Here is an 11,804-nt window from a genome sequence, read left to right on the forward strand (position 1 = left end):
TGTGAATACCTTTAAAATATTGCTTCGCTCAACTGCCAACTGATATAAATCAATAATGATGCCACCATTCAGCAGGAAGCATTTTGGAGAGAAAAAACTGCACCCACGTTCCCAAATATGGCTTATAAACGTTCTTTTACATTTAAAGTGGGATGTGATATAGATATGAATATTTGCATTAGTATAGATTTTGCTTTACTGATAGAGATTTTAGGTCAATTTTGTTATATGTATATGCATTTTTGATCTTAATTAAGGTATTGTGATTGTGTAGTTCATTTAAAAATATAATGTATATAGGTTATTAATGGATAATCATTAATAATACTCAAGTTTGTAGTCATGTTAGTAAGATTTTCTAGCTACATAGATATATATATTTCAGTTAGATAGGCATTATTCATATCTCTCTAGACTACAAAATAGGCTATTTAATGTTTTAGTACCTTAGGGTTTTTCATGACAGTGAGACACTCTACTCTTGGCAGCACATATCTACTTCAGGAAGAAGATGGGCATCAAAGAGGATCCTTATGGAGTTTGATAGCTATTTGGGGAAGAAACTGCTCTTGCCTGGATTGTTGCATAAACTGTACACAGAAAACACTCAGAGAGAGGACTACTGAACTTGCCTAAAGGTGAGTTGATCTTTTCGTGTTCCTGATTCAGGAAAGGGTCAGCAAAACATTCTTCAAGACAAGCAGATAGTGACTGCCTTTGACATTTCCTGATTCATGGAAATGTCTGCTGGAAACTATGGGCCTGTAGGCTGAGGATGGAAACACCAACGATACAGAGGATCTTTGGGTGACTGTCCAGGCATCGAGATGTCTCTGTCATTTCTAGAGTTTGAAAATGGCTTACTTTTTGTTTCCTTAGGTAATACTGTATTATTCTGGAGTCTCTGATGGAGTTGAAGAATAGATAGATAGTTATAGTTTTCCATTGTTATGATAAAAGTTAAAATAGATGTAAATATTGTAACTGTAATTCTTGCTTGATAACTGTTTTGTTATATGTAATTTTGCTATGTTAAAGTTAAAGATTCCGTTCTTGTTTAAACAGAAATAGGTGTAATGATGGAGTATAGGTCATTGGTTAATTAAATAAAGAAACTGTTTGGCCTGAAAGGTTAGAACATAGGTGGGTGGAATAAACATAAGAGAATGCTGGGAGGAATAGGAATTGAGCTTAGAGATGCCATGCACCTCTCCCATGGGCAGAAATGGTAGCTCTGCACTCTGAGGCAGATGGCAATACAGCCAGCCACCAGATCAGACATGCTAAATCTTTCCTTCTAAACGCACCTCGTGCTGCAACGTACATTATTTGACATGGGTTAAGAGGCTGAAAATAATGGGGCAGGCAGTGTTGAAATGAATAGTTTTGTGTTGTTAATTTGGAGCATAACCTTACAAGGCGGCCCCATGGGGATGCAGCCCTGCTGCTCAAATTTCTACAATCAAGGGGGAAATGGAAAAATGGAAGAAAGAAGAGAGAGAGACAAGGAAGAATGGATGAATTCAATCATTCCTTGGAAAAATGTGTGAACCAATGAATGAGGAGACCTAGTAAGAAAAAAATGTGCTGCATTCCCTCAGAGAGTAGGTCAAATTAAGGATTGACAAGGTTTTCCACTAAAGAGGAGGCTTATTCAATTTTACCTTCTTTGTGCTCCAGTCCCACCCACAAGAGTGATGATGAGGACAGGGAGAAGAAGAGGAGAGTGTGTACCAGAATTCCCTGGTACAATTTCTCACCCAAATTGTAGCCAAATCACCTGACCTGGGACAGCTGATCTATGTGCTGGACCCTAACTCCCAGTTTGACAACTCTAACATTTTAACCAAGTTTGTGAAAATGAAGGAACCAAAAATAGCCCAGTACAGGATGGCAGGTTCCTTACAGGATGGGAGTCAGACATCAGTACCATATTGGTATTTGGCGGTTTGATGGGTGTGTGGGGTCTTTGCCAGACTCCACCTAGCATCATGGATTCCCTACTTTACTGATATTATGGAGTTCGGTGCATTCATCATATGTGTGCATGTCACACACTAGTGGGCATCATATGTACATGTTTATCCTGTGTCAGGGTGAGTGTGTTCATGAGTTTTATAGCCCAAGTACTACAGAACATGATCAATGAAAGGGAACGCTGTTTTCCAGATATGGCAGGACAATTATTTAAATGAACTGACAAGGGTTGGATGGCATGGATAAGACCTATGAGAGTTCAAGGCATACCGAATCCAGGCATGACAAAGTAGGTGGCAGACAGAATTCTGTCAAAACTAAGTAGGTAGCTTGATGTCCAACTTACTGGAGAAGAGCAACTGAGCAGAGACACTTTTCACTAAGCAACAGGCTCTAGTGGAGATCAAACATCCTTTGACTTACAGCCAGTACGAATTAAACCATTCATCAAATGAAACCTAATTTTCTCTGATTTTGAGTATACATTTGTGTCCCTTCCTGATTAATCTACTCTTTATCCTCTTAAGTCCCAATACCTCACGCTGATATCGGTCACATCTTTCCATTTGACATGGTTTTCCCTCAAGCTTCATACTGCCCCGAGATCATACAACTTTTTGTCCCCTCTCCACTGCTTCCTTGACAGCCATCTTGTCCTTTACCACACCACGCATCCCCAGTCCTTTACTCTCCAAGGGGAAAAGACCATAAATCCTGCTTTGTTTTGAGGCATGAATTTTGTGATGCCCCATCCAGCAAACACAATCCATCATTGACCAAATGACACAACATGTTTACAAATTTTTATTCTTTGAGAAAGAATAATCCATTGGAAAAGATACCAGGATTCATGGAAGACCTGAGGTATCTCTGAAAAAACACATTCCCAAAGAGAGAATTAAGTCTGCCCCTCAAAATTTGAGAATTTCACTTTAACAGATCTTCACCAAATCATAGACATAGATATGGAAGTCATTATCAAACTTGATGAAATACACAGAAGGTTTGTTGGGAACTTGGCAAATAATTTTACCTATCTCTTGGGTTCCATCTTTTTTTTGTACTGCACTCTTTTGCCCTCCAAGGAATCCCTGCCTAATTCCAAAGTCACCTCTACTGGAGGACATTCAGGCGTGATGTGGAGGTTGCCTTCAATGGAATCATCATGATGGTGGTAAAAGTACAGGACCGGATCATTCTCGTTGACAATGTAGAAACAGGTCGTTATGATCTGCACCTCATCTGGGACCACGCCACTCCACTCTTCCTTAGAGCCTGGCATGATGTGGAGGTTGCCTTCCAGGTAGTCATCCAGGAGGTGGTAAATGTACAAGACCGGATCTTTCTTGTAGGTAATATAAAACCAGGTCTTCATGATTGGCACCTCTTCTAGGACCATCCCGTTCCAGTCATTCTTAGAGCCATTTGTGCCCATGAATGTATGTTTCACTGCTCTGCCAACTATGGTGTTTGAGAGATGAGTGTCTGTCACCTGAGGAAATGGCACATTATTAGGCAGGATCTTCAGTTTTAAAATCCTTTCATCACTATGAAGCTCCAAGCCATAGACACAATCAATCCCATCATATTTCAACAAATAGAGAGAGGGATATGTTGGCAGTTGATCTAGAATTATGGCTTTCCAATGGGTGACTGGTTCATTGGCTTCCTTCCAGCCATGAGAAATTCTGCGGCCAACAATATTCTCCAGGGCCTGAAAAGGCTTACTAAGTATTTGCTTCTGGAGCGATGGCCCATTCTTCTTCTGGAGATGTGGCATGCAACTCATACTAAGAGGCATCTTCATCATGGCGGGAGACTTTCTGAGATAGGCCACAGCACTCCTGTTCCACTGTCTCTTGGCTCTGTTTCTGTGCTTGGGCTTCATAGCTGCCAATATCTGCATAGGAAGAACTCTTCAGTTTAAATCAGACACAAAGTGGTTTCCTCCACCATAAGTGCCTGCAAGGATAAGAAGGTGAGGATGTGAGGTCAAGGCTCTTTTTAGGAATAACTTTGGAGCAGGTGAAAAAGGCAGGGCTGAATAGATTTGGATACCTAAATGGAATATGTTCTTAAGAAATTAATAGGAAAAGTATCAAACTCTTGTCTACAGCTCAGTATATGTGTATCAGAGACATATTCCTGCTGCAAAATGCAATTGACCTCTACTGAGAAACCTACTTCCTGATTACTATATCAATGAGAGACGAAGCTATGCCTATACCTAAAGTGAGAAAGAAATATCTGAACAGATGGCAAAGAATTCAAAGAACAGCCACTCCTCTCCTTACCACTCAATCTACTGGTTAGTTGGCTGATCTATAACCACGTGCCCAAGGTCATGGCACTCCAGTCCACTGGCTCTCTCTATTGTGTCTCCTGATCCAGATCCAGGTTGATCACATAAAGGTATTCTGTATCTTCATTAGAGAAGTGAGTACTGTGAGTCAAACTGCCAATAGAAAGAAACATTAATCTGTGCAACAGCACCTATTAGAAATAATTATCTTTTAAAACACATATGGACAAAGAGGATCTTTGCCATTTAAGTGGACTGAGGAATTGGACATTTTTAGCAAAGATAGAGTGGGGAGAATACCTGACATTAACCGTCCCCCAGCTATCAAATATAGGAGCTGTTAACGACATAAATTTTGGACCCAGAGCAGATTTGAATGAAAACTTTCTTTGACTACAGAGGTCCTAGTTGCTTCCTAAACATATTTACCAAAAGAAAATATCTTGGTTCTCTAGATTCCAACTTCTGGAAATTCAGTTGAACCGTTGTGGAGCCCAAGAGCTGAACTGACCTCCTCATCCATCTTGAAGTTAGTAAGCCCACCTTCACAGAAGACTAGTGCTTCATGTGGAACAGAGTTGCACCCCCAACCAAAGCTTTGTGACATCATCAAGGCTCTACTTATGTCATAAAACTCCTCCTAGCCAGGTTTCTTCCCTACTAACCCCCAGAAATATCCAGCATACAGGTCCTCAAATGCTGCTCATACAGCCCCATGAAGATGCAAAATAAAAACCCCAATCTTCTTTCCAATTACATGAGTCATATTTTCCAAGTAACTCAACCCCTTTATGTGTGTTTTTTCTGTAAAATAATTTTTGGTCTGAGTCAACCAACTCACATGAATGTTTTTTTTCCCTACCTCCAATGTCCTCATTGGTTATTCTCTATTGATTTTTCCATTACTTCATAATAATAATTATCAAACTGTCCTCTTCTCTTCCTCCTCCCACATTCTTCTTGCTCCGCAAATAAACCTCTCCACTCAAACACCAGTCCAAATAGAGGGTAGGGTACTTTGAGCTGTGGGAAGTCCAAGCCCACCCTTCATCCATCCAGATTTAGCAAGGTATGCATCCACAAAAAATATGATCACAAAAAGCCAGTGTATGATATGCAGACAATTGCAAGTGCCATTATCTTTGGCTTCTCCGTCTGCCCCAATTGTCAGCCACATTCAGAGCTTCCAGTTTGATCCCATGTTCTTTCATTCCCAGGTCACTGGATTAGTTGAAATCCCCTTAGTTCAGGCACAGTGTCTCATAGTGTGGACCAAGCCCTTATATTCCTGACATCCTTGCTCTTTTTCTCCATCCATCTGCTCTTCCACTGGAGCTTGGAAGCTCCATCTAGTTTTCTGATTTTGACCCTGACTTGATCTCCATCATTTGCCAAACAAAAGTTCCATGGTGGTTTTCAAGATAGTCAGTCATCAGTCTGACTATGGGACAAGGCACACATAGTTCCTAGGGACATGTCACAGAGCAGTCAACTTCTCCTCCCTGCTCAAGTACCTAGAGAGGGTCACCCTATGGCCTTCTGAGAACCACTCGAGAGATATCGATCTTGACATCCCCAGAATGGCCCCATTAATTGAGATAACATTAGTGTATGTGCATTAACTTGTGTGTGTTTGTGTGTGTGTATTTAAATCACAATAACAAATGGATTGTAACATTGAAATTTCTTCTCATCTTGAGAAGAATATTTGCTACAGAAACACTCTCACAGTAATAGTGAGAGTGTAAACTATCTAAGAAAGGAGAAATAACTGGAGGAATCCCCCAGGAGTTAGGCTCAGTGTCCCAGGAATTACGCCCAAGGAAAGTCAATGAACTCAGTGATGGAAGATAAAACCCAGCCTAAATAAAACCCTAAATCATTTAGGTGGAACATGAGATACTCTTACATCAGTTACAAGAGGTCTAAAATGCCTGGACTGGAACATAAGGGGAACACAATGACGTGGAGCTGAGAGTGCATGGCAAAGCTGATTGGATCTTGCAAAAATTATGTAAGCATACCAAGGAAACCACCAGTGGGACAAAACCCTAAGAAATCTGTATGACAACATATCATGTTGAACATAATGAGATTTATAGACAAAGGAAAGATCTTAATTATGTCACTGTCACACAGGTGATGATGAACCAGTTCCATCGTAGAGTGACTCCCTGCTGTGTTTAAGATAACCTGTCAATTCTGTCTAGTCAGTTACAAGGAAATTTGCATTAATTGCACAGATTAACTATCAGCATCATTTACTGCACAATCAAAGGCAAGGCAAAGAAATCATAGACATGTTGTTGAATGCTGATGATGTTATTGGGAGTTTTGATGGGCTTTTTTCTTAAAGGGAAATCATCGGTGACTCTCATGCATGAAGCAGATCCTTTCTCTGTGATGTTTCCTGAATAGCCACTGAGATACCAGCCCATTGAGTTGTGGTCTCTCTCTCTTTTAAAAATCAACTTCTACCTTCAGCTTGATCTCTTGCTTGAGCTTCCCTTCCGGCTACTAGGCTCCTTTTCTGATCCTGCAGAGGGCTTTTGTAAGGGATTGTGATCTCTAAGTTTTTCCCCTTTCAAGAACTAATCATTCTATTAATCACAATTCTAAACTGCTGTGGGAGTTTATTTGTGACTTATGCCTTCACATGTCATACAAGCGACCTGTGTGTATAGGGTCTTCTCTCTGTTCATGTGGGGAAGGCATGGCAGCAGGAGTAGATGGCTGCTCATTCTCTGTAAGGAAATCAGTAAACAGTGGGAACCAAGTACAAGGATGTCCTGAAATATTAAGTCTTGTCCTTTCAAGGCCCCAAAGCCTCCAGCTAGTTTCAGGGTCACGACAATCTCCAAAACCCACTGAGCATGAAGTATTCAGAACCAGAAGCCTGTGTGTGCCATATCACATATTCATCGTGAATACACCAATCTGTTTTTTTTTTTTTAATGCTACATCATTTTTCCCATCAGAACTATCTATATTACCAATAAACCAAATTTGCTGCATCTTTGGTGTCCTAGAATTGCTTTAAATTGTTGCTGGGACAGTCTTACAAACCTTCCTGTGCTGTTATGAGACCTTAAGGGGACAGCATTTATTTCAGAAATCAAAGGCAGTTGGGTTCAATCCTATGGTTAGCTGTTAGCTAGACACTGGAAGGATGGATTTGACTCAGAAAGGGAGACAGCATACATGGAGGCAGGTAACCTTTCCTTTGCAAAATGACCCATTTTGAGGCCTTACTTCAGGCTCTTCTCTTCTACTAATCTTGGTTTCTTTATTAGTTTAGGAGAAGAATTAAAACTCCATTTACAGTATCTGTGAACCCGTATGAGTTAAGTATGTGTGACCAACTTGATGTCTGCCTGTCTGTCAACAGGGCCAGAGTTCAGGGGCATCTGATGCATAGCACAGGGATGTCAGCCATCAATCTCTGGTCCACCTAACTCTACAGCATTAGAGTTGTCATGGTTGCTCATCTGATCTTCCTCATATGATCTCCATCCACAGAGATTTCAGAAAAATCCTCCCCTGAGAGTGCAAGTTCTTTACAAATGAAAGATTATACAACAGAAGACACATGGGAGATTTATATGGGCAAGCTGTTGAAAGGATAAAGTGACAGAAGAAGTTTTTTGATTAATTAAAGAAAGAATCCTATTCAGCTGATAGGTTAGAACATAGGTAGGTGGAGTAAACAAAATAGAATGCCGGGAGGAAGAGGTAGTGAGCTCAGAGAAGCCATGCTGCCCTCTCCCCGGCAGATGCCATAGCTCTGCTCTCTGAGGCAGATGTCGATGCAGCCAGCCACCATGTCAGACATGCTGAATTTTTCCTGGTAAGTGCACCTCGTTATACTACACTGATTATTAGAAATGGGTTAAAATGCTGAATCTAATGGGCCAGCAGTGTTTAAAAGAATACAGTTTTTGTGTATTTATTTCAGGCACAACTTTCATGTGGCCGTGGTGCTGGGGACACAGCCTCGCTGCTCAAATAACTACAGAATGGCTTGCAGCCTTGTGGACAACTGAATCCACTGAAAGCCTGAGAAAGCTTGGGAAAGAGTAAAGCATGTTTTCTTGGTAGCAGCGATTTCTCGGTCTGCTCTGCTTGCTAGAAGAAAGCAAGGGCTCTCATCTAAAAGAGGCTTGCTGACTCAGCTTCAGCTGCAAAACTCTGCAGCCCTTAAGAGGTCCTGCCACAAAACATTTAAATGGTGTTGATAAAAGCGAACAGAATGCTTGTATGTTTTCAGCAGTAGCAGGAAAAAAAAAACTGTGTTGTTTTAAAATGCCGGCTTTCTGGGCCCTCCTGCCTGGGCAAACTCTGACTGTTTGAGGAAGGAGGGCCAGCTACAGAAAGAGGGCTTGAGTGTTGTCTGTTGCAGCCTCTTTGATGGCAAGGACCTTGAAACACTGTAGACTTGTGGCACTGAATGCGGCTCTGTTCGGTACCTCAGCCACAAGGTTGGAATGGCAGAAAGCTAAGGAATGGGCTACATCTGGCCAGCAAAGCCACAGCTTTAGTCCTACTGAGATTGCTTGGTAAATGAAAGACTCATGTGGTCAGAAAAACAGAGAGAGAAATAGAGTAAAGAGAGATTCAAAGACAAAGAAAATTTTTAAATGATTTACAGTGTGTTAAAACTATGTGCAGGCTAAAATTTGAAGTTCTTAAAGTTAAAAAAAGGAAGAGAGTTGTTGGGTGTGGTAGTACACACCTGTAAACCCAACACATGGGAGGCAGAGGGAGATTGACCTCTGTACCTTCAAGGTGAGGTAGCACACGCCTTTAATCCCAGTGCCTTGAAGGCAGAGACAAACAGATCTTTGTGAGTTCAAAGTGTAGTAGCATACACCTTTAATCCCAATGCCTGAAAGGCAGAGAGAGGCAGATCTCTGAGACTACAAGGACAGACAGGTATACAGAGTTATTCCAGGTCAAAGATACAGAGACCCTGCCTAAAAGGAAAAAAATAAAAAGGAAAAATTAACAAAATAGAGGTTAAATTGAAGCGCACAAAAATGGAAAATTCACAGCGAATTTTGATATTGTATGCTATTATGCTCTTTTTGAATCATTTGAATTTTGAGGCAGTAGCAATAGCTGCTAAAAGATGTTTCTTTATAAAAGCTGCTGAAATAATCCAACATAGATATTTTGAAAATGCCTTGACTTTGAAATTTGGATCTAAGGACATGATGCTTTGGAAAGGAGTTTCTATTTTGTTTTCACAGAGGGTGATAGTCTGTGGATGCCTCTATCCTAATATGGTAGGATGGACCACGCCCTACTTAAAGGTTGCTGTGAACACCTTTAAAAAATTGCTTCGCTCAACTGCCAACTGAGATAAATCAATAATGATGCCACCATTCAGCAGGAAGCATTTTGGAGAGAAAAAACTGCACCCACGTTCCCAAATATGGCTTATAAATGTTCTTTTACATTTAAAGTGGGATGTGATATAGATATGAATATTTGCATTAGTATAGATTTTGCTTTACTGATAGAAATTTTAGGTCAATTTTGTTACATGTATATGCATTTTTGATCTTAATTAAGGTATTGTGATTGTGTAGTTCATTTAAAAATATAATGTATATAGGTTATTAATGGATAATCATTAATAATAGTCAAGTTTGTAGTCATGTTAGTTAGATTTTCTAGCTACATATATATATATATATATATATATATATATATATATATATATATATATATATATATATATATATATTTCAGTTAGATAGGCATTATTCATATCTCTCTAGACTACAAAATAGGGTATTTAATGTTTTAGCAACTTAGGGTTTTTCATGACAGTGAGGCACTCTACTCTTGGCAGCACATATCTACTTCAGGAAGAAGATGGGCATCACAGAGGATCCTTATGGAGTTTGATAGCCATTTGGGGAAGAAACTGTTCTTGCCTTGGTTGTTGCATAAACTGTACACAGAAAACACTCAGAGAGAGGTCTACTGAACTTGCCTAAAGGTGAGATGATCTTTTCGTGTTCCTGATTCAGGAAAGGGTCAGCAAAACATTCTTCAAGACAAGCAGATAGTGACTGCCTTTGAAATTTCCTGCTTCATGGAAATGTCTGCTGGAAACTATGGGCCTGTAGGCTGAGGATGGTAACACCAACGGTACAGAGGAACTTTGGGTGACTGTCCAGGCAGCGAGATGTCTCTGTCATTTCTAGAGTTTGAAAATGGCTTACTTTTTGTTTGCTTAGGTAATACTGTATTATTCTGGAGTCTCTGATGGAGTTGAAGAAGAGAGAGATAGTTATAGTTTTCCATTTTTATGATAAAAGATAAAATAGATATAAATATTGTAACTGTAATTCTTGCTTGATAACTGTTTTGTTATATGTAATTTTGCTATGTTAAAGTTAACGATTCCGTTCTTGTTTAAACAGAAATAGGAGTAATGATGGAGTATAGGTCATTGGTTAATTAAATAAAGAAACTGTTTGGCCTGAAAGGTTAGAAGATAGGTGGGTGGAATAAACATAAGAGAATGCTGGGAGGAATAGGAATTGAGCTTAGAGATGCCATGCACCTCTCCCATGGGCAGAAATGGTAGCTCTGCACTCTGAGGCAGATGGCGATACAGCCAGCCACCAGGTCAGACATGCTAAATCTTTCCTTCTAAGCGCACCTCGTGCTGCAACATACATTATTAGACATGGGTTAAGAGGCTGAAAATAATGGGGCAGGCAGTGTTGAAATGAATAGTTTTGTGTTGTTATTTCGGAGCATAACCTTACAAGGCGGCCCCATGGGGATGCAGCCCTGCTGCTCAAATTTCTACAATCAAGGGGGACATGGAAGAAGGGAAGAAAGAAGAGAGAGAGACAAGGAATAATGGATGAATTCAATCATTCATTGGAAAAATGAGTGAACCAATGAATGAGGAGACCTAGTAGGAAAAAATGTGCTGCATTCCCTCAGAGAGTCAGGTCAAATTAAGGATTGACAAGGTTTTCCACTAAGGAGGAGGCTTATTCCATTTTACCTTCTTTGTGCTCCAGGCCCACCCACAAGAGTGATGATGAGGACAGGGAGAAGAAGAGGAGAGGGTGTACCAGAATTCCCTGGTACAATTTCTCACCCAAATTGTAGACAAATCACCTGACCTGGGACAGCTGATCTACATGCTGGACCCTAACTCCCAGTTTGACAACCCTAACATGTTAACCAAGTTTGTGAAGATGAAGGAACCAAAAATAGCCGAGTTACAGGACGGCAGGTTCCTTACAGGATGGGAGTCAGACATCAGTACCATACTGGTATTTGGCGGTTTGATGGGTGTGTGGGGTCTTTGACAGACTCCACCTAGCATCATGGATTCCCTACTTTACTGATATTATGGAGTTCTGTGCATTCATCATATGTGTGCATGTCACACACTAGTGGGCATCATATGTACATGTTTATCCTGTGTGTGGGTGAGTGTGTTCATGAGTTTTATAGCCCAAGTACTACAGAACATGATCAATGAAAGGGA

Source organism: Microtus pennsylvanicus, chromosome Y (genome assembly GCF_037038515.1).
Source record: "Microtus pennsylvanicus isolate mMicPen1 chromosome Y, mMicPen1.hap1, whole genome shotgun sequence".
NCBI lineage: Eukaryota > Metazoa > Chordata > Mammalia > Rodentia > Cricetidae > Microtus > Microtus pennsylvanicus.